Genomic DNA, 26934 nt, shown 5'->3' with positions numbered 1-26934 from the left:
TAGACTTAGACAAACTTTAGTGGTCCACAAGGGAAATTGTTCCACAAAGTAGCTCAGTAACAAAGGATGGAGAAGGTAAGGATGGAAAAGGGTAATGCAGGTATAAAATAGACAAAAAATTTACCATAATAGCAATATAAAATATAACATATGTAATATTTACATATTATATATACATTATATAATATATACTGATATATTATAATATTATATTTTTATATAATATATACAATATATAACAAATTTAATTTTTTTTAGTTGAAAATAGAAATACAGTCAAACATTACAGCCGCTGCACATCACAGATTTTTTAGGAGATTTTTTTAAAGTAAAATCTACAATTTTTTGGTAATAAACTAAGCGTGTTCAAGCATAAAATGGCTCACTGAACTAAAAATATCAATACTACAGTAGTATTGGCCACGAGAGCAAACCAAACCAATAAGAGTATTGTGGCCACTGATTGGCTCAGCCTCAGGCAGCTTTACTGTATTGGATTAAAAACATGTAAAGGTGACTAGGGGTGTTCATTCATGTCTGGCTCTGATAAAGGGGGAGGATTAAATAAGCTTTGCTTCTTCCTACTCCTTTTCGGACATGATGTAAAGAGAAATGATATGAAATTGTGTGACGTATTATACTGTAAGTGTTCTTGTTTGACAAACTAAACTCAATCAATCATGCTGACGAAAGTGTTTAGAAGGTTGTTAACAGTTTATTCATGCTCTCGCAATGAATATTTTTGATTTATAATAATACATTATATTATATAATACTTCACGGAAATGCATTCATGTCCGGGACCAATTAACGGTGATAAAGGAGGAACGACTGCATTGTATGTACAGTGTTGATAATAGTCAGCTGTAAGGTTCGATCCTAAATACTTTATTGTCTATCATTACAAATCCATAAGAGTGAGAGAAAATACCTGAAATATGTGAACATTTTTAACTTTAAAAACAAAAGTCAAAATTTTATGTTTAACAAAAAAAAGTACAACGCTGTAAAATTGTCAAATTAGAAAATAATAATAATTTTTTAAAATATATATATACAGTATGTACACAGTATATATATATATATAGGGGTTGTCCCGATACCTATATTTTGGTACCGGTACCAAAATGTATTTCGATAATTTTCTAAATAAAGGGTACCACAAAAAAGGCATTATTGGCTTTATTTTAACAAAAAATCTTAGGGTACATTAAACATATGTTTCTTATTGCAAGTTTGTCCTTAAATAAAATAGTGAACATACGAGACAACTTTTCTCTTAGTAGTAAGTAAACAAACAAAGGCTCCTAATTTAGCTGCTGACATATGCAGTAACATATTGTGTCATTTATCATTCTATTATTTTGTCAAAATTATAAAGGACAAGTGGTAGAAAATGAATTATTAATTTACTTGTTCATTTACTGTTAATATCTGCTTACTTTCTCTTTTAACATGTTCTATTTACACTTCTGTTAAAATGTAATAATCACTTATTCTCCTATTGTTTGGAAGATTTACATTAGTTTTGGATGATACCACAAATTTGGGTATCAATCCGATACAAAGTAGTTACAGGATCATACATTGATCATATTCAAAGTCCTCATGTGTCCAGGGACATGTTTCCTGAGTTTATAAACATCATATAAATTTTATAAAAACCAAAAAAGATTTTGTGATGCTAAAAAATATCGACGAAACCATAGTAGTATCGACGAGATACGCTCCTGTACTTGGTATCATTACAGTGGATGTTAGGTGTAGATCCACCCATGGCGTTTGTTTACATTGTGACGCCGGTGAGCTACGGTGTGTACATACCCCCCAAAAATCTAAATGCAACAATTTAGTTAGAAATAAAATTAATTAATTAATTATTTCAATATGATTAGCTGTAAATACATATATTACATCAATTCAATTAACTACAGGAACAATAATGGTTCCTGTTCTGTTTTAATATGTGACAAACCCGCATCCTACTTACTCTTTAGCTTCCTCCTTGGTTGCGTATGTAACATTTACCACCGCCGTTTCTGTGTCAGTGTTGACTGTGAAGGGAGCAGAAGACAATAAGACAAAGACAAAAGCATGATATTATCTGCGTTTTACTTTGCATATGGCAAGTACATGAACATCATTCACTGCAGCTCATCTCTTTTTAACATGTTTAAACCTAAGTAAAACATACAAATCTCTAGAAAAGCCACATTTGTAGGAATACATTTCTTGATGTCCAAAACCAGTGAAGTTGGCACGTTGTGTAATTCGTAAATAAAAACAAAATACAATGATTTGCTAATCCTTTTCAACTTATATTCAATTGAATAGACTGCAAAGACAAGATATTTAACGTTCAAACTGAGAAATACTTTTTTTTTGTGCAAATAATCATTAACTTAGAATTTAATGGCAGCAACACATTGCAAAAAAGTTGGCACAGGGGCATTTTTACCACTGTGTTACATGGCCTTTCCTTTTAACAACCCTCAGTAAACGTTTGGGAACTGAGGAGACACATTTTTGAAGCTTTTCAGGAATTCTTTCCCATTCTTGCTTGATGTACAGCTTAAGTTGTTCAACAGTCTCCGTTGTCGTATTTTACGCTTCACACATTTTCAATGGGAGACAGGTCTGGACTACAGACAGGCCAGTCTAGTACCCGCACTCTTTTACTATGAAGCCACGCTGTTGTAATATGTGGCTTGGCATTGTCTTGCTGAAATAAGCAGGGGCGTCCATGGTAACGTTGCTTGGATGGCAACATATGTTGCTCCAAAACCTGTATGTACCTTTCAGCATTAATGGTGCCTTCACAGATGTGTAAGTTACCCATGCCTCGGACACTAATACACCCCCATACCATCACAGATGCTGGCTTTTCAACTTTGCGCCTTTAACAATCCGGATGGTTCCTTTTCCTCTTTCTTCTGGAGGACACGACGTCCACAGTTTCCAAAAACAATTTGAAATGTGGACTCGTCAGACCACAGAACACTTTTCCACTTTTCATCAGTCCATCTTAGATGAGCTCGGGCCCAGCAAAGCTGGCGGCATTTCTGGGTGTTGTTGATAAATGGTTTTCGCTTTGCATAGTAGAGTTTTAACTTGCACTTACAGATGTAGGGACGAACTATAGTTACTGACAGTGGTTTTCTGAAGTGTTCCTGAGCCCATGTGGTGATATCCTTTACACACTGATGTCGCTTTTTGATGCAGAACCGCCTGAGGGATCGAAGGTCCGTAATATCATCGCTTATTTCTCCAGATTCTCTGAACCTTTTGATGATATTACAGACCGTAGATGATGAAATCCCTAAATTCCTTGAGATAGCTCATTAAGAAATGTTGTTCCTTAAACTGTTCGACAATTTGCTCACACATTTGTTGACAAAGTGGTGACCCTCGCCCCATCCTTGTTTGTGAATGACTGAGCATTTCATGGAAGCTGCTTTTATACCCAATCATGGCACCCACCTGTTCCCAATTAGCCTGTTCACCTGTGGGATGTTCCAAATAAGTGTTTGATGAGCATTCCTTAACTTTCTCAGTCTTTTTGTCACTTTTTTTAAAACATGTTGCAGGCATCAAATTCCAAATGAGCTAATATTTGCAAAAAATAACAGTTTCTCAGTTCAAACATTAAATATCTTGTCTTTGCAGTCTATTCAATTGAATATAAATTGAAAAGGATTTGCAAATCATTGTATTCTGTTTTTATTTACCATTTACACAATGTGCCAACTTCACTGGGGTTTGTAGTATGAATAAGCTTTTTTAGCACCTCTAATGAATATAGTGTGGAGTGTTTTGGTGCATGTTTGCGGTCTTGGCAATTTTTCAGACCGTGCTGTCTGATTGGCTACAACTCAGTATGTAAGACGCCAAAAAAAATAGTCCCGTACCTTGTTCCACGTTTTCTACAGTACCATATTGAGCAAGAAGGCCATCAAAATCCTAAAAAGGAACGATAGAAAACAGTTTAGTAAAATAATTAAGTAAAGCTAAGATAACAACATACGAACACATTAAACCCCCCTCCCCATCTCCAGAATTCGGAGGTCTCAAGGTTGGCAAGTATGCATTGACGTCACTTGCGTGATGCAAGCAGAGAAACATTTTGCCACTTTTCCACGAGACCCGCACACGCTCTTCCTCCCTCCCTCCCTCCCTGCCTCCCTCGCTCGCTCGCCCGCCTGCTCGCTCCTGCCCCCGTTGTAAACAGTCCGGGCGGGGAAGACGAGCACTCCGCCGAAGGAGCGAGCGACAATACAAAAGTGTGGTGCACTGGACCCCAGCGCTGATACTCTGACAGAGAGTCGCTGGGCGAATCAGACGTGTAACACGTTAGTGGTGATGTTAGCCCGTTCGGGGCTAATTGTGCTACCGTAACTGTAAACTCCACGGCGAGAGCCCCCCTCCTCCCCTCCCGTTGGCTCCAGACAGAGACGATTTTTGATGCAATATTTCTTTGTTGAGCACAGGGGCACCCCGACGTGTCTTATTTCATTTAATTGTTATTTATCTCCTTCATTGATGTGCATCTTTGATCGATAGACAATTATACCTCAATTATTCAATTATACATTTACACACCACTGCCTGAGAAGGAGCAGGATGAAGAAAAATCTTATATTTTTCTGCCCCCTTCAACATAATACGTAGTCCTACTTAATGATATCATATAAACCAACAATTACATCCAAATATAACGAAAACAAACAAAAAAACACAAGAAGTGCAAAACTTCATGATGTACAAACCGAACAAAAAAAAACAAAAGAAGTAATACACACCTCACAGGATGATACAAAACAAATACAAAACCAGGCAAAAAATAAGTAAAATAATAAATATAAAGTAAAATGTAAACACTTATGGCTGTCCATATGATCTTATTGTTCTGTCTTTGTATATTTTTTCAATTGGAATATATTTTTACAATATTTTATCTCATTGTAAAGAGAATTCCATAGTTTAACCCCCAACCACTGATATACACATTTGTTTTAAAGTTGTCCTTGAATACTGATGTTGGAAATGACCTTTTCTTCTATGCTCTTCATTCTCAGAAGTGATGACAAACATTTTTTGTAAATTTGCTGGTAATGTTTTACTTTTAGCCTTAAACATGACACATAATGTCTGTGACTTTACTAGCTCCTGTAATTTCAATAAACCCGATTTAATAAATAATATTTTAGTGTGTTCTAAGTAATCTACTTTATGAATAATCCTTATAGCTCTTTTCTGTAGTTGATACAGAGAAAGTTGCAGTGCACAAGCAATACAATTTGAAACGTCATTATACAACTAGACATGCTGAGTATGCAAAATACCAGGGAGATGAGAGAGTGAACCGGGTTGCAAATTTTAAAAGCAGTCTACTGAGGCAACAAGATTTCGTCAAGAAAGCAAGCGAAAAGAGCGATGCAGCAGTCAAAGCTAGTTACATGGTGAGTGAGATGGTTGCTAGGGCGGGAAAGCCATTCAAAGAAGGTGAATTCATTAAAAAGTGTTTAGTTAGATTTTTTTTTAAGAAATATTTTCTTGCGGCCCAGCCTCACCCAGTTTCTGCATCCAGTGGCCCCCAGGTAAATTGAGTTTGAGACCCCTGATGTAGAGGAAGGGGAAACCCGGGCATGTCTGGATGACTCGCCTCCATCTTTCGAGTGTTTACCTCCGAGTGGAAACTGGCATCACTTCCCCTCCGAACTCAGTTTGTAAACGATCAGAGTCCATACAAAGCTAAGAGCCGGAGATTCAAGAAATACACGGCGCACTTACCCGTGTAAAAAATTATCCAAGGAGGGCGACCTTAAACGATGGTTTAGTGTGGCTGAAACGGGGCTTAGGCTAAATAATTATTCGTTTAAGGCAGGGGTCGGCAACCCGCGGCTCTAGAGCCGCATGCGGCTCTTTAGCACCGCCCTAGTGGCTCTCTGAAGCTTTTTCAAAAATGTATGAAAAATGGAAAAAGATGAGGGGGAAAAAAATACATTTTTCGTTTTAATATGGTTTCTGTAGGAGGACAAACATGACATAAACCTCCCTAATTGTTATAAAGCACACTGTTTATATTAAACATGCTTCACTGATTCCAGTATTTGGCGAGCGCCGTTTTGTCCTACTAATTTTGGCGGTCCTTGAACTCACCTTAGTTTGTGTCCATGTATAACTTTCTCCGACTTTCTAGGACGTGTTTTATGCCACTTCTTTTTCTGTCTCATTTTGTCCACCACCCTTTTAACGTGCGTGAATGCACAAAGGTGAGTTTTGTTGATGATATTGACTTTGTGGAGTGCTAATCAGACATATTTGGTCACTGCATGACTGCAAGCTAATCGATGCTAACATGCTATTTAGGCTAGCTATATGTACATATTGCATCATTATGCTCGTTTGTAGCTATATTTGAGCTCATTTAGTTCCCTTTAAGTCATCTCAATTCAATGTATATCTCATGACACACTATCTGTATGTAATATGGCTTTTAATTTGTTGCGGCTCCAGACAGATTTGTTTTGTATTTTTGCTCCAATATGGCTCTTTCAACATTTTGGGTTGCCGACCACCTGGTTTAAGGGGTTATCCGGCTTAGTGTAGACATAGCCTTAACAAAAAGAAGCTGGAGTCAACGACCTACATGTTGCAAAAATCCGTTGACAAACACTCACCTCCCACTGTAGATGAGGGGGAATGTTCCGATCTGGATCTTCCGACTCCTGCAGAGATGAGACAGACAGTATGCGGTGAGTTTAATAGACCTGAAGCATGCAAACATGCACACTCAAGAATCATCACCTCAATAGCTATTAATTAATCCCACTTGTGTCCATCATAAATGAACTATGACAGTTTTTCCCTCCATAAATCCCAAATAACTATTTTACTATAAGTGTCACACACGACTGTGTTCTCATGTTCTCATTTGGCTAAAGTGGGGGAGGCAGTTAGATGGGCTTCATAAAGCCTCTAAAGTTGTTGCGTTGTTGTTTGAGATGAAGTCTTTCACGGATAGTTACTCCTGTCATGATACAATTCAAATGCGCTTCAGTTACCATGGTTACACTTCACTCATTATCATCCTCGTGGGGTACCTGCATCCTTGCCAGGCTTTGGTACTATCCCCAGAACACAGCGGAGCTTATAAAAGTTACAATTTTACATCAAACGTATCACCGTATCATTTTTGTCGGACTCCAAGGCCCACTAAAAATTCTCAAAAATCAACATTGCTCCTTGTAACCCGGTGCGCCTAAGTGCATATTAAGTCAGATAAACATTTATTATACACCAAGGGCCTGATCTATTAAAAGTTAGTGTGTATTAAAACACGTGAGAACTTGATAGCACATGCAAAAGCTGATCTACTTGCTTGTGCACAGAGGATTGCATTCCTTAAATGAGTAAAATAAGGCCCACAATTCATTTAGCATGTCATGAAGATGCAGAATGTATGCTGATTAATATGATTTTAAGACATTTGGTCACGGTGGACCAATGGAATTGTGCACATTAAATCAAAGGCACAATCATCCAGTCAGCCATTTAGCACAATATGGACTCACCCTCATCAAGACACAATAATGGGGCCCGGCCACAAATGGTCTTCAGTTTTATTTTTTTAAAATATGATTAAAAAGTATTTACCTAAAGTAAATTATTCTGTTCTTTTTCTCATGATTCACTTAATGAGTAGCGTGTGTTAGTAACTGTGACACCTATTTAACATTTAAAACTGCACTGAAACAGTGGTTGAAAACTAACCAGACATGAACGCACAATTAGATTATTCACTTGTTTTTTTGTTTGTTTTATTTTTTGTCCATGGTCTGTGCTTATGGTATGCTTGTATTAGAATAGAATAGAAAGTACTTTATTGATCCCTGGGGGACATTCAGCACCACAGTTCGCTCACAATAGACAATAAACATTAAGGTATTTTTACATGTGAATAATATAAATACAATCTATTATACAGCATTATTCACATGTGAATAACATAAATACAGTCTATTATACAGCATGTGATGTCTTGGGATTTATGTATTTTTTGTATAATGACCTGTTGAATGTTTACTGTATTAACCTGCCTTAGGACAACGGATGAAAATTAGCTATTGTGCGAACTCCGGCATATTTACATTGTTGCTCTATGTTGATGAATATGCATTGTCCTATTTCAAATAAATAAATAAACACAATAAAAAAAAAAAATAATGAGAGTAGACACATTTAAAGTCAGTGTCTCACCAGCAATGAACCTCGCCGCACGCCATTAATAAACATGTAGAACCTACGGGCACCATGCAAGGTGCAAGCCTATTTAACAGCAGCAACCCTCTGATTCCATTACAGAGACGCTAGCTCCTAAATTAAATCAAATAATTGAACAGCAAGACATTTAACACAGAAATAGGAATCGAACAGAAATAAGTGATTTTCGAAGAAATGTATTGTTTTTTTGTATCTGTAACACAAACTCAAATATTCCCATGAGCACCAAACAACATTGATACATACATTTTGATGTATGGCAGAAATGTCAACACCATAGGGACTGATCTCCAAATTAAGCCCAATTGAAACACAATGGAAACGTGGGTGGTTTATGAGCCATTTGTGTGCTTGTTGGTTGTTGCATCTCTCTAGGGCCATTTAGGAATGCAACTGTCTGTGGTTTTATGTTGAAATACACTATATTGCCAAAAGTATTTGACCATCCATCCAAATGGTCAGAATCAGGTGTCCTAACCACTTAGCCCGGCCCCAGGTGTATACAATCAAGCACTTAGGCATGGAGACTGTTTCTACAAACATTTGTGAAAGAATGGGCCGCTCTCAGGAGCTCAGTGATTTCCAGCGTGGAACTGTCATAGGATGCCACCTGTGCAACAAATCCAGTCGTGAAATTTCCTCGCTCCTAAGTATTCCAAAGTCAACTGTCGGCTTTATTATAAGAAAATGGAAGAGTTTGGGAACAACAGCAACTCAGCCACCGAGTGGTAGGCCACGTAAACTGACGGAGAGGGGTCAGCGGATGCTGAAGCGCATAGTGCAAAGACTTTCTGCACAGTCAGTTGCTACAAAGCTCCAAACTTCATGTGACCTTCCAATTAGCCCACGTACAGTACGCAGAGAGCTTCATGGAATGGGTTTCCATGGCCGAGCAGCTGCATCTAAGCCATACATCACCAAGTCCAATGCAAAGCGTTGGATGCAGTGGTGTAAAGCACGTCGCCACTGGACTGTAGAGCAGTGGAGACGCCTTCTCTGGAGTGATGAATCACGCTTTTCCATCTGGCAACCTGATGGAGGAGTCTGGGTTTGGAGGTTGCCAGGAGAACGCTAAATTTCGGATTGCATTGTGCCGAGTGTAAAATTTGGTGGAGGAGGAATTATGGTGTGGGGTTGTTTTTCAATCAATCAATGTTTATTTATATAGCCCTAAATCACAAGTGTCTCAAAGGGCTGTACAAGCCACAACGACATCCTCGGTACAGAGCCCACATTCAGCCCCTTAGTTCCAGTGAAAGGACCTTCGAATGCTCCAGGATACCAAAACATTGTGGACAATTCCATGCCCCCAACCTTGTGGGAACAGTTTGGAGCGGGCCCCTTCCTCTTCCAACATGACTGTGCACCTGTGCACAAAACAAGGTCCATAAAGACATGGATGACAGAGTCAGGTGTGAGTGAACGGCGTGGCGAAGTTGGTAGAGTGGCCGTGCCAGCAATCGGAGGGTTGCTGGTTACTGGGGTTCAATCCCCACCTTCTACCATCCTAGTCACGTCCGTTGTGTCCTTGGGCAAGACACTTCACCCTTGCTCCTGATGGCTGCTGGTTAGCGCCTTGCATGGCAGCTCCCGCCATCAGTGTGTGAATGTGCGTGTGAATGGGTGAATGTGGAAATACTGTCAAAGCGCTTTGAGTACCTTGAAGGTAGAAAAGCGCTATACAAGTATAACCCATTTATCATTTAATTTATCATTAACTTGACTGGCCTGCACAGAGTCCTGACCTGAACCCCATAGAACACCTTTGGGATGAATTAGAACGGAGACTGAAAGCCAGGCCTTCTCCACCAACATCAGTGTGTGACCTCACCAATGCGCTTTTGGAAGAACCGTGGAAAATTCCTCTAAACACACTCTGCAACTTTGTGGACAGCCTTCCCAGAGAGCTGAAGCTGTAGTAGCTGCAAAAGGTGGACCGACATCATATTGAATCCTATGAGTTAGGAATGGGATGGCACTTCAAGTTCATATGTGAGTCAAGGCAGGTGGCCAAATACTTTGGGCAATATAGTGTATGTCTGTGGTTTCTTTTTATTTAATTTAAATATTTGTATTATTTCATTTAATTATTTTATCATTATTAATATTACATATTCATTTTTTGTATTTGAATTGTTGGGAGGGCACAGCATTTGATGTATTCTAGACCATTCCTGTCCACTGTATGTGTCTAAAAAAACAACCCCACAACTGTTGTAAACACAAAGTTCACAGACAAAAAAAAAAACAAGGTGGCATTCCTGAGGCAGAGAGCCAACATCTACAAAAATGAGGTTTTGACAAAACAAATCACAGACATCTGAAGCACTAGCAGAGCAACATGAAGTTATGAGGAGAACGAAACATCTGGTTTTACTCGCTAGCATTAGCTCTTAGCTAAAGACTGGCATAACTTTGTTTTTCCAAGCCTGGGAATGAAGAAAGTGTGTGTGAAAGGACAGTGCTGAGAGGAAGAAGTGGATGGTATTGAATTAAAAAAAAGAAACCATCAAAAACTTGACCGAGCGTGTCTCCAACTACTGAAGCAGAACCAGTCTAACGCCAGCCAAGAATATTACAATAATATTTAAACGGCAGACCTTTATCCATGAAAATTTGGAAAAGCCGCTGATGGTGTGTTTGACGGAGAAGCAGCTGGCAAGAGATACTGTAGAAGTGTCTCCAACTACTGAAGCAGAACCAGTCTAACGCCAGCCAAGGATATTAAAATAATATTTAAACGGCAGACCTTTATCCATAAAAATATGAAAAAGCTGCGGATGGTGTGTTTGACGGAGAAGCATCTGGCAGGAGATACTGTAGAAGTGTCTCCAACTACTGAAGCAAAACCAGTCTAACGCCAGCCAAGGATATTAAAATATTTAAACTGCAGACCTTTATCCATGAAAATATGAAAAAGCTGCGGATGGTGTGTTTGACGGAGAAGCATCCGGCAGGAAATACTGTAGAAGTGTCTCCAACTACTGAAGCAGAACCAGTCTAACGCCAGTCAAGGATATTAAAATAATATTTAAACGGCAGACATTTATCCATGAAAATTTGGGAAAGCTGCTGATGGTGTGTTTGATGGAGAAGCAGCTTGCAGGAGATACTGTAGAAGTGTCTCCAACTACTGAAGCAGAACCAGTCTAACGCCAGTCAAGGATATTAAAATAATATTTAAACGGCAGAACTTTATCCATGAAAATTTGGAAAAGCTGCTGGTGGTGTGTTTGATGGAGAAGCAGCTTGCAAGAGATACTGTAGAAGTCTACTCTCCAAATTAAATCCTGCACATTACTTCATAAAACGACTGTTGTTGTTGTTAGTATATTCTGTTGCATTTTTATACAATATTAATTATTTTAAAATGTGTTTTAAAAAAAAAATTAAACATGCTAAAATCGTGCTGTTTTTTTTTAGGGGGGGGGGTTGATTTGAGATACACGTGTTTTGAGTTAAAAGCTCTGTCACAGAACCAATTAAGCTAGTAAGTTGCGGTACTACTGTATTTTAACCTCTTTCGTAACGACAACCACAATATTAAATATAATAAATTAATATATTTTCAAAGACAAAAAGAGAGTGTTTGATATAACTCTTGTATTGTGCAGTGAGTTAAAAGAACACCCAGACAATAACCATAAAATATGAGGCCACCAACTGTGATTTTACGCAACTTTTATGCAAATATACAAATTAAAGGCCTTGGTTTTGCATGTATAAGGAACATTAAGTATCAGAGAGGTGTAGTTTACAGGCATTAAAAATCCACATTGTCATTTATTCCTGGTCATAACTCATGTTTGATATTGCACATTTATGTCCTAGAATACACTGCATATCAAATTTGATCAGTTATCAACAAAACATTTCGCCATCATTGTTTTGCGTTTTAACTCAAGCAAAAAAGAGAAAAAACCACACTAACCACAAAGAGTGAAAAAACACAACAAGTAGCACAATCCATGTATGGGAGTTGATGAAAGCAGCAGATAGTAAAAAAAAAACTGCTAAAACTCCTGAAGAGCACTTTGGAGAACAATTAGCAGACATTCCAGGAGCTGAAGTGATGGATGGATTGAAAGTGGGAGAAATTAGCGCCGTCTGCGGTAGGCTCCCAACACATTCCTCCATCTTTTTTTTTTTTTCTTTTTTTTTTTTTTTTTTAACATCTTTCCTTGCAAGCATGTGTCCATGGAAAAGAGCGCAGGTCGGAGTTTCCGGGAGAAGACGCGAGCTGGCAGCGGGACATGAATGAATGACTCTTTCTGATTGTGCTCCTCAAGGGAAAAAAAAAAGAGGGGAGCAAAAAAAAAGGGGGCGAGGACTCACATCGCACAAGATTTTGGGACATTCTATTTTACACCTCATTCATCCAATAACGGCGTAGAAACTAATTCGAGTTTAACATCATTGCCAATCTACATTTCTGCCAGTGGGTGCTCGGTGTGTGTGTATTAGTGTTGTCGCGATACCAATATTTTGCTATCGGTACCAAAATATAATATATGTGCACCTACAACTTATTAAATGAAAATATATTTTAAAAATAACGGCGGCTGTAACGTTTAGATCCATGAAGGAAAGAAGAAAGTGACTGAATGTTTATAACTGAATACATTTACATATGCATAAACATTTGTTTTCTTTCGTATTATTTTTTAAATGAATCAAGTAACGTTTATGACAACCTTTTTACAAAACACAATATAGAATGTGAGAAATAACAGGATAATGCATACATTTATCATTTGTTTTCAAAACGGTTACAAAAAAGTGGGACTCCAAAAATTTACTGTGGAACCCCATTTTTATGACTTGATGGGGTCCCCGGGACCCCATTTTGAAAATTCCTAGCGCCATGTATGACGGAGCTGCAATGCAATTGCCTCCTTCTTCACAGCCATTTCTGCACAACCACCAGTTTGCACGTCGTTTCTAAACGTGCTAAATACAGACTGCGTGTGCTAAATAGTCATAGTAGCATTTTCTCCTCATGAGCGTTCTGATGATTTGCATATAATCTGCATATTAATGAAGACAGGCATGCTAAATGGATTGCGCTCATTACTTTGCTCGCATAAACGATGCAATCCTCTATATAGAGAACATACAAACCCTTTATTCATTGAATCAAAAATACTGAAATTCCACGACATAGTGAATTTGCAAACAGCTAAAATTATACACAAAGCAAACTATAATCTGCTACCCAAGAATATACAGCAATTCTTCTCAACAAAAGAGAAATATAATCTTAGAGAATAATGTAATTTAAAACATTTGTACGCACGTACAACACTTAAGACCTTCAGCATATCAGTATGTGGAATTAAATGATGGAATGGATTAGGCAAAGAAATCAAACAATGTACTAATATGATCCACTTCAAGAAACTCTTCAAACTTAAAGTGTTTACAAAGTACAAAGAAGAAGAACCATGATAAACATTCTGAATTTATTTCATCCATCCATTCATTTTCTAGATAATCTTACTCATCTCATCATATGAAATATAACTTACTTCACTAATTATCATTTATTTATTTGTATTGTTATTACTTATGGAGTACATTGTGAATAAATTGAGAACAGGAAGTGAACAAAAGTTTTAGCAACTGCTATGTAAAGGAAAAGGGGTAGGATTAAATAAGCTCTGCTTCTTCCTACTCCTTTTCGAACATGTTAAATAGAGAAACTGGAAATTGTGATGTATCATGTTGTATGCATGCATGTGTGATGTATCATGTTGTATGCATGCATGTGTGATGTATCATGTTGTATGCATGCATGTGTGACGTATCATGTTGTATGCATGCATGTTCCAAATAAACTCAAACTCTAAGCTAAAATCAAGTTTGCACATGTTTTAATACACGCAAAACTTTAGTAGCTCAGGCCCTAATTGTTTATTAATACTTTTTTGGTGCAAAGTAACAAAATAATAGAAAGGTTGCATGTAAAAGGTTGAAAACATCCCCTTTAAGTGTGCTCAAGCACAGCAAACAAGTTGGAATAGTAGTGTTAACACCTAATGGGAGACATGTGACCTGACTGCTTCACCAATAGTATAGACCGCTAAAGCAGGTGATCCGTGGTCACCAAGGCAACCACAGAGATGATTTGCACTGTTGTTTATTCTGAAACTGATAGTTTAAGATTTAAGGTCCTATTGTGCCAGTAAGAACATGTTATTCTTAACGTGTCTTGTATCTTACTGGATTAACGTTTTGGAAAAAGTGACACTTCCTTCATCTTTTTAAAGCATGCCTGTGGCTGCACGCTAAGCAGAACGTCTCCGCCTGTGTGTGTGCGTGTGTGTGTGTGTGTGTGTGTGTGTGTGTCCTTGTATTTCTACCCTTCTTGAGACATCAACAAGGAAAAGTACCTTCCATATGAGGAGGTGTGAACAAGTTAGGACATAAATCATGGTCCCAATAAGGAAAACCATTGCATCTAATAGATAATGTCTCATTAGCACCCCTGTTGGGGAAATCTATCAAAATTAGGGTGGTCCCATGAAGGAGGGATTTTTCAAATTGACTGTGTGTCGGTTTTAAAAGTGCTCCCCCTCTGGTCAACATATGTAATAAGTGTGTGTAAGAAATTGAAATGCGCCCCCTTTGGCCAAAATTAATGAAACAAATAAAATAAATATGTATATAGAGACATACTGTAATAACGAAGTAAATAATGAAGATTAAAAAAACAATTACAAACATTTTTCTCACAATGTGTCGACTTTTTTCTTATAAAATTGGGAACAACTTCTCATATTCTTTCTGTTTCAGTAATATTGCAATATTTTCTTGTAAAATTATTACATTTTCATGTAAAATTATTACTCTATAATGCAAAATGGTGACATTTGTCGTATAAAATTCTGACTTTGATCACAATATTGCCAAAGAAATGTTGTCGTTCCTGTAAAATGGTGACATTTTTGGAGTAAAATGATGACTTTTGTCATAATTGTGCCAAGTGAAATTCCGATAATTATTATAATATTGCCAAAATCTTTTCTTATAAAATTGTGAGTTTTGTCGCGTAAAATTACGACTTCTTTCATAAAACTGCCAAAATATTAAGCTTTTCTCTAAAAATTGCGACTGTTGTCGAGTAAAATTCCAACTTTTATCATATCACACAAACTTTCAGTTTTCCTTGTAACATTTTTGACTTGTGTTGAGTAAAATTACGACTTTTATTATAATACTGCAAAAAGTTTTTCTTGTGAAACTGTGACCTTTTTCTTGTGAAATTCCAACTAATTTTTCACAACAAGCTTTTTTATATTTGCATAGTTTGTGTATATTATTATTAATGTTGTAAATACAAATCTTTATAGATCTAGAAAGGGTGGTCCTAAAGAGGTCTGCATTATTCGGAGGTCTCAAGAAGGTAACAAATACAAGAATGTGTGTGCGTGTGTGTCTTTATATTTCTACCCTTCTTGAGACATCAACAAGGAAAAGTACCTTCCATATGAGGAGGTGTGAACAAGTTAGGACATAAATCATGGTCCCAATACGGAAAACCATTGCATCTAATAGAGAATGTCTCATCAGCACCCCTGGTGGTGAAATCTATCAAACTGAGGGTGGTCCCGAAAAGGAGGGATTTTTCAAATTGATTGTCGGTTTTAAAAGTGCTCCCCCTCTGATCAACATATGAAATAACAAGTGTGGGTAAGTAATTGAAATGCGCCGCCTTTGGCAAAAATTAATAAAACAAATAAAATAAATATGTATATAGAGACATACTGTAATAACTTTAAGTAAATAATGAAGATGAAAAACCAATTACAAACAAACAAAAATTCTAAAAAAAATTAATGAACTTAAAGCAGTCTTTTTCTCACAATGTGTCGACTTTTTTCTTATAAAATTGGGAACAGCTTCTCATATTCTTTCTGTTTCTGTAATATTGCAATATTTTCTCATAAAAATTATTACTTTTTCCATGTAAAATTATTACTTTTTACTGCGAAATGGTGACATTTGTCATATAAAATTCTGACTTTTATCACAACAATGCCAATTTTTTTTGTCGTCCTTGTAAAATAGTGACACTTTTGGAGTAAAATGATCACTTTTGTCATTAATTTGCCAAGTGAAATTCCAGTCATTATTATAGTATTGCTAAAATTTTAAAGTTTTCTTATAAAATTGTGACTTTTGTCGCGTAAAATTACGACTCTTTTCATAAAATTGCCAAAATGTTAAGCTTTTCGAGTAAAATTCCAACTTTTATCATAATATCGCACAAATGTTCAGTTTTCCCTGTAACATTTTTGAATTGCGTTGAGTAAAATTACAACTTTTATTATAATACTGCAAAAAGTTTTAGTTGTAAAAAATTGTGAAATTCCAACTCATTTTTTACAACAAGCTTTTTTATATATTTGCATAGTTTGTGTATATTATTAATGTTGTAAATAGAAATCTTTATATATCTAGAAAGGGTGGTCCTAAAGGGGTCGGCGTTATTCGGAGGTCTCAAGAAGGTAACAAATACAAGAATGTATGTGTGTGTGTGTGTGTGAGTGTGTGTGTGTGTGTGTGTGTGTGTGTGTGTGTGTGTGTGTGTGTGTGTGTGTGTGTGTGTGTGTGTGTGTGTGTGTGTGTGTGTGTGTGTGTGTGTGTGTGTGTGTGTGTGTATGTGTGTGTGTGTGTGTGTGTGCGCGCACAGAGAGACCAATGCTACTGTGAGCTGTTTACACACAAGGTGAACCCAGTGCTCCTCCTTTTTCAGCGAGCCAGACGAGAGAAGGATACAAACTGAATGGTCACCTCATGTTTGGTAAATGTGACCGAGCTGCTGCAGCTGTTCAACAGCCGACAAGAAAAGGAGGTAGAAATCCTCTCAATTTGGCCTTTAAGTATAATCTAAGGCTTGAACAGCGAGCGTCGGCGCATGCACAAGCACGCGAGGTTGGCGCTGGAGTTTTGGACGGGCAGGAAACAAGGTGGTCACCCATCAACAAGGTGATGCACATCACTGACACAACCCCCATGGAGAATTGACTCTAGTGTTGTCCCCATACCAATATTTTGGTACCAGTACCGGTTCCAAAATGTAATTCGATACTTTTCGGTACTTTTCTAAATAAAGGGGACCACGAAAAATGGCATTATTGGCTTTATTTTGGTAAAAATGTTTTTACATATGTAGCATCATCTACAAAGATACAAAGAATTGCGGTTGCGACCTCTAGTGGACACATTTAGAACAACAGTTTCTTTCATTCAAAAATGTTGGCTTATTTTTATACTTAGCATACTCCTCCTGGAGGCCCGCGGGCCGTAAGTTTGACAGCGCTGATCTAGACCATTGATTCTCAAACTGCGGTACCACTATTTGTATGCGGGCTCCATTTAGTGGTAATAATGAATTCGATTTATATAGCGCTTTTCTAGACACTCAAAGCGCTTCACAGAGAAATGAGAACCCATCATTCATGCACACCTGGTGGTGGTAAGCTACTTTCGTAGCTAGATTATTGGTAAGCCAAATAATCACTTAATTAAATATTTAAACTGTGTGTATTGTTACAGTGGCTAAAAAATGTTAAATATACTTGTTAGATAAAACCTCTGCCTTGTTTTCAATTAATACTTAGGCCTACTACGCTGCTGTCTTTCAATGTTGGTCATGATGGTAGTACTTGGAGAGCCAGGTTTTTTCCTGAGGTGGTACTTGGTGGAAAAGGTTTGAGAACCGCTGATCTAGTCCAGTGTTTTTTAACCATTTTTGAGGCAAGGCACATTTTTTTCACTAAAAAAATCCAGAGGCACACCACCAGCAGAAAACGTCGAAAAAAGGGAACTCCTCCAGGTCGTCGTGCCTTATTTTGAGTTTGTTGGTGTTTTCCTGTGTGTAGTGCTTTAGTTCTTGTCTTGTGCTGTTATTTTGGTGGCCCTTCCTGTTTTGTTGGTGTTTTCCTGTAGCAGTTTCATGTCTTCCTTTGAGCGCCATTCCCCACACCTGCTTTGTGTTAGCAAGCAAGGCTGTTTACGTTGTTGCTATCCTTCTTTGTGTGGACATTGTAGATTGTCATGTCATGTACGGATGTACTCTGTGGACGCCATAAGTTTTTGCTGTTGTCCAGCATTCTGTTTCTGGTTACTTTGTAGCCAGTTCAGTTTGACTTTCGTTTTCCATAGCCATTTCCTTTCCCTTATGTTAATTTTTGGTTTAAGCATTACATACCTTTTTTACCTGCACGCTGCCTCCCGCTTTGGTCTGCATATTGGGATCACAACAAACCATCCTCGTCTCACCCGACACATTCCGACTTTTACAAAGCAATTAAAGGCCTACTGAAACCCACTACTACCGACCACGCAGTCTGATAGTTTATACATCAATGATGAAATCTTAACATTGCAACACATGCCAATACGGCCGGGTTAGATTAGTAAAGTGCAATTTTAAATTTCCCGCGAAATATTCTGCTGAAAACGTCTCGGTATGATGACGTTTGCGCGTGACGTCACGGATTGCGCGGACATATTGGGACACCATTGTGGCCAGCTATTAAGTCGTCTGTTTTCATCGCAAAATTTCACAGTATTCTGGACATCTGTGTTGGTGAATCTTTTGCAATTTATTTAATGAACAATGAAGACAGCAAAGAAGAAAGCTGTAGGTGGGAAGTGGTGTATTAGCGGCTGGCTGCAGCAACACAACCAGGAGGACTTTGAGTTGGATAGCAGACGCGCTACCGTGAGTACGCAGCTTTGGCTTCCAAACATTTGATCGCTTGCCCGTACGTGCGTGCCGCTATGTGCATGTCACGTACGTAACTTTGGGGAAATATATGTGCTGTATGAACTTTACGGAGGTGAACGGTACTTTGGGCTGTGGGATTGAGTGTGTTGTACGGGTGTTTGATTTGTATTGGTGGGTTATATGGACGGGAGGGGGGAGGTGTTTGTTATGCGGATTAATTTGTGGCATATTAAATATAAGCCTGGTTGTGTTGTGGCTAATAGAGTATAAATATGTCTTGTGTTTATTTACTTTTTTAGTCATTCCCAGCTGAATATCAGGTCCCACCCGCCTCTCACAGCATCTTCCCTATCTGAATCGCTTCCACTGCCCTCTAGTCCTTCACTCTCACTTTCCTCATCCACGAATCTTTCATCCTCGCTCAAATTAATGGGGTAATCGTCGCTTTCTCGGTCCGAATCGCTCACGCTGCTGGCGTCCATGATTGTAAACAATGTGCAACCTGTGACGTCACACTACTTCCGGTACAGGCAAGGCTTTTTTTATCAGCGACCAAAAGTTGCGAACTTTATCGTCGATGTTCTCTACTAAATCCTTTCAGCAAAAATATGGCAATATCGCGAAATGATCAAGTATGACACATAGAATGGACCTGCTATCCCCGTTTAAATAAGAAAATTTCATTTCAGTAGGGCTTTAACTACCTGCTGCCACCTACTGACATGGAGTATTACACGGTTACCCTGCGGAGTTTTACACAGCACAGACACTAAGCAACGGCACATTATTCACAGATTATAACTATTGATTTGCAAAAAAAAATGTTCTGGACCAATTAGGTGAAGTTGCGCAATTTCCCACGGCACACCAGACAATATCTCACGGGACAATGGCTGAAAAACACCGATCTAGACAATGGATCCTAACAGTACAGGTGTACTTAATTAATATTTTGGTGTCAATGAAGTAGTTTCTGTAAAATATAGAAGGATTACAAACCACAAAATGGTTACATCTAACGGAAATACCTTAATTTTTCCCCCCCCAAAGATTGGCCAAAGAAAGAATTGCACTAATGAGGCCTCTGAAAGCCTTGTTTACCTCAAGCGGCCGTCCCGCCCGGTTGTGTGTGGAAAGCCGTCCTGTCAGTGACAGCTCACAGGCCCAGCGGGAGGTTCACTTTGGATGAATGAAGAGACATCCCAAAAAGCCTGTTCGCAGCAGGCGGTCTAACAAAACCTCCACAAACATCACTCCTAATTGTCCTTTATGCAAAAGAACCACCATTTAGTTTTCACAAGCATGCTTCCTTCTAGGCCCGTTTAATTAATCCACCTCATCCATTCTCACATCCCGCCATGAATATATTTGTCGCTTTCTCGTGCACAAACAATTCGGATTGCTGACCTTCGAAAATAAAAATTTGCTTTCTTTCTTTTTGTGCATATGCTGTATCGAGAGGGGAATAAAAAGGGAAATGAAAATCTGTCCAGTAGTGCTGCGCCTCGTGACATCTTACATGACGATTGGCTAGATTTTGGCCTCGTATCAAGAGGGTGAACTTGTGTTATTGCATCTACATCACCATACAGGTAGCCACTGGTCGCGTGTCGGAGGCAAAATAAAAATAAACATGACATTTAAATGCGAGTAAAAACATAAGTGAGGACACCTCATTAGGTACGCCAGCGAAATCGAATAAGATGCAACAAAAAGGATAATCCTGCTCAGTTCTGATTAAAGTTCAAAGTTAAAGTACCCATGATTGTAACACACACACTAGGTGTGGTGAAATTATTCTTTGGATTTGACTCGTCACCCTTGATCACCCCCTGGGAGGTGAAGGGAGCAGTGAGCAGCAGCGGTGGCCGCGCCCGGGAATAATTTTTGGTGATTTAACCCCCAATTCCAAGCCTTGATGCCGAGTGCCAAGCAGGGAGGTAATGGGTCCCATTTTTATAGTCTTTGGTATGACTCGGCCGGGGTTTGAACTCACAACCTACCGATCTCAGGGCGGAGACTCTATGTATGTCCATTAAAGCACAAAATATATATTAACATTAGTCGCTCCACTCAAGTTAACCAGTTACCATATCTGAGTTATTGTGTAGAAATATGGGGAAATAACTACAAAAGTACACTTCATTCATTAACGGTGTTACAAAAAAGATCAGTTAGAATAATACATAATGTTAGATATAGAGAACATACTTACCCTTTATTTATTGAATCGAAAATACTGAAATTCCACGACATAGTGAATTTGCAAACAGCTAAAATTATACACAAAGCAAACTATAACCAAGAATATACAACAATTCTTCTCAACAAAAGAGGAGAAATATAATCTTAGAGAAAAATGGAATTTAAAACATTTGTACGCATGTACAACACTTAAGACCTTCAGTATATCAGTATGTGGAATTAAATGATGGAATGGATTAAGCAAATAAATCAAACAATGTACTAATATGATACACTTCAAGAAACTCTTCACACTTAAAGTGTTTACAAAGTACAGAGAAGAAGAACCATGATAAACATTCTGAATTTATTTCATCCATCCATTCATTTTCAAAATAATCTTACTTATCTCACCATATGAAATATAACTTACTTCACCAATTATTATTTATTTATTTGTATCGTTATTACTTATGGAATATATTGTGAATAAATTGAGAACAGGAAGTGAACAAGAGTTTTAGCAACTGCTATGTAAAGGAAAAGGGGTAGGATTAAATAAGCTCTGCTTCTTCCTACTCCTTTTTGAACATGTTGAATAGAGAAACTGGAAATTGTGACGTATCATGTTGTATGCATGCATGTGTGACGTATCATGTTGTATGCATGCATGTGTGATGCATCATGTTGTATGCATGCATGATGTATCATGTTGTATGCATGCATGTGTGACGTATCATGTTGTATGCATGCATGTGTGACGTATCATGTTGTATACATGCATGTGTGATGTATCATGTTGTATGCATGCATGTGTGACGTATCATGTTGTATGCATGCATGATGTATCATGTTGTATGCATGCATGTGTGACGTATCATGTTGTATGCATGCATGTGTGACGTATCATGTTGTATGCATGCATGTGTGACGTATCATGTTGTATGCATGCATGTGTGACGTAGCATGTTGTATGCATGCATGTGTGACGTATCATGTTGTATGCATGCATGTGTGACGTATCATGTTGTATGCATGCATGTGTGACGTAGCATGTTGTATGCATGCATGATGTATCATGTTGTATGCATGCATGTGTGACGTATCATGTTGTATGCATGCATGTGTGATGTATCATGATGTATGCATGCATGTGTGACGTATCATGTTGTATGCATGCATGTGTGATGCATCATGTTGTATGCATGCATGTGTGACGTATCATGTTGTATGCATGCATGTTCGAAATAAACACAAACTCAACTCAACGTGTCTGTTCATTCACTCAAACACATAATGTAAACAAATGTCCGCCCATTCAAACAGGAAAAAAATATTAATATTGGTCTGCCCTGCATGAGTATAACGTTAATGTTCGTCTGTCCGCTCATACTGTACACACAATGTAAATATGACAGTTCAATCATATACGCACAATAGAAACAAATATCTGTCTAATCAAACACAAAAACATTTATATTAGTTTGCCTTGCACACGTATTAAATATGTTTGTCCATTTACATAAATATTGTGCACTTATTTCTGTCTAATTACAATAACGCCATGTAAATATTAACACATATTATACACAAATACGGTCGTGCTCATAAGTTTACATACCCTGGGAGAATTTATGATTTCTTGGCCATTCTTCAGAGAATATGAATGATAACACAAAAACCTTTCTTCCACTCATGCTTAATGGTTGTGTGAAGCTATTTATTGGCAAACAACTGTGTTTACTCTTTTTAAATCAAAATGACAAAAGAAAGTACCCAAATGACCCTGATCAAAACTTTACACTACATGAATTGCTAATCAAGGTTCCAATCCTCACCTGTGACCTGTTTGTAATTAATGTGTGTATAAAAGGTCAGTGAGTTTCTGGGCTTCTGACAGACCATCGCATCTTTCATATAGTGCTGCACAGATGTTTCTGGATTCTGAGTCATGGGGAAGGCAAAAGAATTGTCAAAGGATCTGCGAGAAAAGGTAATTGAACTGCATAAAACAGGAAAGGGGTATAAAAAAGATATCCAAGGAATTGAGAATGCCAATCAGCAGTGTTCAAACGCTGATTAAGAAGTGGAAAATGAGGGATTCAGGTAGACCAGCAAAGATTTCAGCCACAACTGCCAGGAAAATTGTTCGAGATGCAAAGAAAAATCCACAAATAACTTCAGCTGAAATACAGGACTCTCTGAAAAATTGTGTTGTGGCTGTTTCAAGATGCACAATAAGGAGGCACTTGAAGAAAAATGGGCTGCATGGTCGAGTCGCTAGAAGAAAGCCATCACTCCAATCTAGCGAAAGCCATCACTCCAAATTACTTTGTTCCAGAAGTTTTGAGGCTTGTCTCTGTGCTGTTTGACGTAATGTAAGCGGGATACTTTGTGACATTTGCGCAGAAATGGCTTTCTTCTTATTAGGACCACGATTTATGTCCTAACTTGTTCACACCTCCTCATATGGAAGCTACTTTTCCTTGTTGATGTCTCAAGAAGGGTAGAAATACAAGAACACACACGCACACACACACACACACACAATGTAAATAGGTCATTCCATTCACAGAAATATAAAGTAAACATAAGTATGTCCATTTCAATACACATGATGTATATATGTCTGTCTATTCACATAAGTATAGTAAACCTGTCTGCCCATTCAAACAGAAACATTATATACACCGGTACTGTAAATACCGGTTTGCTCTGCACACACAACATAACTATCCGTCTATCCATTCATTTACACACAATGTAAAAATATCTGTCCATTCAGATAAATAATAGTAAACCTATGTCTGTCCATTTACATATGCACAATGTGAATATGTCTTCAAATTGGCCTAAACATATGGTAAACACATGTCAGTCTATTTAAGCACAATAACTTATATAAATATTAGTCTGCCCTGATTACATGATATAACGTAAACGTCATTCTGTCCATTCACATACACACAATGTGAATATCAGTTTGACTATTCAAATACACAATCGTTCCATTCACATACAGTAAATAAACATGTCTATTGGTGTGTCTGTTCAAATAGACACCTTTTTTCACCATCAATCTCTCCATACACGCTCACATAAGCAGTCACAACAATGCTCAATTTGTATCTACAGGACATAAGTGGGCTCCAATTTGGAAGCAAGTATCAAGTGTGCCCAATATTGTGGCTCTTGTCTTTTGTTGGACACGACTAAAATTAGTAGAAAAGTGAACTTGATTCATGTCCTTCGATAAACACATTCAATATACTAGAGATCCACCCATATGTTTTTTTTAGGGCCGATCCAGATACCATAGTGCTTAAAGGGGAACTGCACTTAATTGTTTTAAATGTTGCCTATCATTCACAATCTTTATGAGAGACAAGAAGACAAAATGGGTTTTTTTTACATTCTAATGTGTAATAATCGGCTCGTTCTAGGTAGATGGCAACGGAAGCAAACTATTCTGCCGCTAAATCACTTAAAAAATGTATCTAAACACCGCCAACAATACTTCATTGACGTTCCGTAACCTGTATAATAACCAAGCTGGAGTGACATTGTTATTGTAAGAGCAAACACTAAAGAACACATCGCCTGCTACGGTATTAGCTGTAAGCTTGCTACGGCAAGCGGTAAGTTAGCGACTTAACAGACTAATGGCTTTAAAGTTTGTAATGCACAACACTGCGATATTTCATGTTTTGTTTGTACACAGCTAGCTTAACAGTGTTTGTACTGTAGTGTACAATGATGTGTTGCATGTATCATGATCAATTATATAGTGAATTACCCGAATTAGTCTGTTTGGTCAAGCTGGCCGGGAACGTTTCCAGTTGATTTGAGTAAGCACTCCATTTATTTCGGCATAGCTTGGCTCAAAGTTTCACATTTGCAGCTTCAAGTCACGCTGACCTCACTCTCTCAGCATCCCCCTGCTCTGACGTCTCACACCCTTCCTTCGTGCTCGCGCAGTTCATCCTCGGTATATTCAGCTTCAAAAAGATAAGGTTGTGAATCCTCATTTGTCCAAAAATAGTCGTCTTTGTTGTCCGTTACCAAGCCTGCCTTGATTACAACACACTCGCGTTTGATTCCAGAATTAGGAACACACATTTGTTGCCAGAATTCAGAAGGCCCTTGCCATGCTATAAATGCATCAAAGAAAGAAGTTCCGGTATTGCTGAAAAATTATCAAAATACATATTTTTATGAATGTGTCTGTAACTTCATTATATATACTCTTGCAGCTTGTACATAAAATGTTGATGGAGGGTTTTAAAGTTTTACAGGGCTCTGAAGGCTACAATAGTGACTCACATTAGCCGCATATTGCAAGTGTTTATCATCTTTAAAATCCCCACCACCCCCTCAAAAAAAGAAGACATGCAATGTGTTATTTTCTCTCATAATGATTGTGAATTATAGGCAAAATAAAAAAATTAAAAGTGCAGTTCCCCTTCAAGGATGAAATGTTATTTAAACATTAATAGTATACGCCAGTAAACAGCTAGACAGGGTTTTAAGTTGTTTTCAAACATTGTTTTTAAAGAAATCTCGGACCAGTAGTGACATAATAATGTGGTTAATTTAGCTGCAAACAACATCGGGGGATTACACAAACATCTTTATTATGTGGGTCTAATTCTCCGGGTCACATGGGCCTCAATATTTGCATTACAAAATACGGGAAATCTCCTGGGAAAATATAGGATTTCTCTAAGTCACAATAACTCGCTATGTACTCAATTGTATAGCAGTTTATGGATTGAATACATTGTAAGGTTGAATTCGCTTATCTTGGTGCAGTTATGAGCAAGAAGAGTGGAAGTGGCAAAGATATGAATAGCAGATTGAACAAAGCAAAGACAGCATTCACAAAATTAAAATTCACAAAACCCAAAACCAGTGAAGTTGGCACGTTGTGTAAATCGTAAATAAAAACAGAATACAATGATTTGCAAATCCTTTTCAACTTATATTCAATTGAATAAACTGCAAAGGGAAGATATTTAATGTTCGAACTGAGAAACTATTTTTATTTATTTATTTTTTTGCAAATAATCATTAACTTGGAATTTAAAGGCAGCAACACATTGCAAAAAAGTTGTCACAGGGGCATTTTTACCACTGTGTTACATGGCCTTTCCTTTTAACAACACTCAGTAAACGTTTGGGAACTGAGGAGACCAATTTTTGAAGCTTTTCAGGTGGAATTATTTTCCATTCTTGCTTGATGTACAGCTTAAGTTGTTCAACAGTCTGGGGTCAATGTTGTGGTATTTTAGGCTTCATAATGCACCACACATTTTCAATGGGAGACAGGTCTGGACTACAGGCAAGCTAGTCTAGTACCCGCACTATTTAACTATGAAGCCACTCTGTTGTAACAAGTAGCTTGGCATTGTCTTGCTGAAATAAGCAGGGGCGTCCATGATAACCTTGGATGGCAACATATGTTGCTCCAAAACCTGTATGTACCTTTCAGCATTAATGGTGCCTTCACAGATGTGTAAGTTACCCATGCCTTGGGCACTAATACACCCCCATACCATCACAGATGCTGGCTTTTGAACTTTGTGCCTATAACAATCTGGATGGTTATTTTCCTCTTTGGTCTGGAGGACACGACGTCCACAGTTTCCCCAAAAAATTTGAAACGTGGACTCGTCAGACCACAGAACACTTTTCCACTTTGCATCAGTCCATCTTAGATGAGCTCGGGC

General features: G+C 37.9%; 1 protein-coding gene across 1 annotated transcript in view; it reads right to left on the bottom strand.

Moving 5' to 3' along the window:
• The window catches only part of igf2bp2a (insulin-like growth factor 2 mRNA binding protein 2a), a 137321-nt gene that overhangs the window by 41170 nt on the left and 69217 nt on the right, over positions 1-26934 (bottom strand). Inside the window, exons 2-4 of the mRNA XM_062070024.1 lie at positions 6681-6728; positions 3909-3960; positions 1991-2054 (exon numbers count right to left, since the gene is read on the bottom strand). The gene's annotated coding sequence lies outside the window, so the exon portion shown is untranslated. The remainder of the gene's footprint in view (positions 1-1990; positions 2055-3908; positions 3961-6680; positions 6729-26934) is intronic.

Source organism: Entelurus aequoreus, linkage group LG14 (genome assembly GCF_033978785.1).
Source record: "Entelurus aequoreus isolate RoL-2023_Sb linkage group LG14, RoL_Eaeq_v1.1, whole genome shotgun sequence".
NCBI classification, from domain to species: Eukaryota; Metazoa; Chordata; class Actinopteri; order Syngnathiformes; family Syngnathidae; genus Entelurus; species Entelurus aequoreus.
This window is presented reverse-complemented; position numbering and strand designations above follow the sequence as displayed.